Raw genomic sequence first — 2,262 nt, forward strand, 5'->3', positions numbered from 1 at the left:
ATAGTTGACCGCTTTATTTGATATAGAAATGAAGGCGAATCGGGATAATTCTTTTACTGAGTATCTAATAATACGCTATAAATAGTTGAGTAGAGTCAAATTTATCCATTTTTAGTTTCGATTTTTTGGATCACAAAAAATCCTTATATGCCTACTTATGTGACATAACTTGTTTATTAGTTGCATAAACAAATATACCTTTTGTAACCAAAAAGGTGGAGGAAGTAGATTTTATCAAAATCGACATTTGGATGTTATCATGACAAGAAGAAATGGTTGTGGTTAAAATTTCAATCATTTTCATTGTCATTTGGGTCTCGATTTACTAGGTCAACGACAAACCCTAAATATTATATAAAACTAATATACTCATAACTGCTCATTCGAGACTTATTTTTTTTCGATATGTCTACTAATGTGATATAACTTATTAGTTGTATCGTAAAGTATACCTTCCTTGAGCAACAATGTGGAGGAAATAGAGTTTATCGAAATCGACCATTGGATGTTTTCATGATAAGAAGAAATGATTATGGTCAAAATTTTATTTATTTTCTTCATCGTTTAAGTCTTGATCTACTAAATTAACCACAAACCCTAAATACCACATAAAACTAATACGCTCATAATTATTGCTCATTCGCAACTTCTTTTCTTCAATCGTATAAGGTCTTTGATTGTTTTGGTTCGAAATTTGAGTTTTGCTTTGTGTTTTTCGTGTAGGATCAATTGGGAGATGTCTTGCATTGGATGTTGCGGGCTACTTTGGGGTGTAAGTTGATGACTACCCTGACCTATCACATTTATTGCTGCCAATCGTCTTAATTCAATCAATTTTCTATGTTAAAGGAAATAGTTCAAGTAGATTTTGGGCGCTTCACTCTTCACTGCAAGTATGTTCTTCTTCCTTTTCCGTTTGGTATTTATTCAGGATATAGCTGTAATCAACTTAAACATTTCTAATTTCTGAACTATTTTCTTGGTTGCCACCGAGTTATGTCTTTGACAAAATTAAATGATTGTTTATTTTAAGTTCTGGGTAAGTTGAGAACTTGAGATTGCTTGCTGTAGGTGGTTACTCTTATGTGATTGTCGATGTTATAGCCCACCCCAGGTTCAAATTCTGGTTTCGTCAACAGGGTCTTTCAATGGGTGTTTATACTTTTGAAGGGGTTTTTGTCAATTTGCTTTTGTAGGTACAAGTATTCTGATGCAATCAAAAAAGTTTTGAGGCATTGCTCTTTTCATTCTGGCAATCAGTTTCTGGTTCTCTTGTTTTGTCCAATCTTTAGTTTTTATTGAAGATATCAGTGCCAAATTATTATTTTCTGTTAATATATTCACACATGAAAAAAAGGGCACATTTTTCATTTTGTTTGGTGGCAAATTAGGCTTGATACAAATCTTGCACGTGCATTTGCAGTATTTTACTCGAATGAGTTGAGTTGATTCTACCGTTACAGACAATTGTCTATTTTGGTTTTGCTATTTTCTGATGTGTTGCCTCTCTCTCTTTCTCTCTCAAAATAGATGACATCTCTTGGAGAAGAGAACCCCAACAATGATACCCTTGTGTTTATGGATCTTGCTTTAGAACAGGTACTGTTTAGACTTCTCCCAAGTAGGCTGTAATTTAAACCGTTACGTGTTCTGATCAATTACTTTCAGTTTAAGAACTAACTACAGGTTTTTATATCGTGGATTGTAACTGGCTTGGATTTCAGGATAGTGAAAATTTGTCTATCCCTGACAAACACCCAAAGTTGATTTCCATGATGGACCGGTCTGGTTAAGTTACTGTCTGCCTTTCACTGAGGTTTCTGTACAGTTCTGAGACCTCGGCAGTGCAATTTACATTTTCTGGTCCTTGTATAGTATGATTGAGTTTGTTTTTGTTGCTTATCTGTTGTTGTCGGTGCTATTGGTAGTTCCAATAATCTGACTGCGATTTCCTATCAATAAAAGAAATTTTCCTTCAGATTCAGCTTTAGTCTTCATGTGGATTGCCTCTCTTTACTTTATTCTGCTTGATATATATCCATTTTTTTGTCCTTCTTATTCTGGTGTTAAAGTTTGCTTCCATAGCTGATATTTAACTTCTATATTTCTTACTGCTTTATCTAGGCAAAGCTAGCTTTGGACAGCCTTGAAGTTCTTGTTGGGTACACCATGCCATTTGTATATCTTATAAATTTGTTGTGCGTTGCCTTTTAACATTGTATGCACATTTCGTTTTAAGTTCACCTCTTACCCCTTTTCTTT

At 34.1% G+C, this 2,262-nt stretch overlaps 1 long non-coding RNA gene across 1 annotated transcript; it reads left to right on the forward strand.

The window, feature by feature from the left end:
• The first annotated feature begins 849 nt into the window (after positions 1–849).
• On the forward strand, positions 850–2,000 carry LOC121049079. Its single transcript, XR_005799282.1, has 3 exons — positions 850–893; positions 1,531–1,599; positions 1,725–2,000. It is a non-coding gene; the product is annotated as an uncharacterized LOC121049079 (long non-coding RNA).
• Positions 2,001–2,262: the final 262 nt, after the last annotated feature.

Source organism: Rosa chinensis, chromosome 5 (assembly GCF_002994745.2).
Source record: "Rosa chinensis cultivar Old Blush chromosome 5, RchiOBHm-V2, whole genome shotgun sequence".
NCBI classification, from domain to species: Eukaryota; Viridiplantae; Streptophyta; class Magnoliopsida; order Rosales; family Rosaceae; genus Rosa; species Rosa chinensis.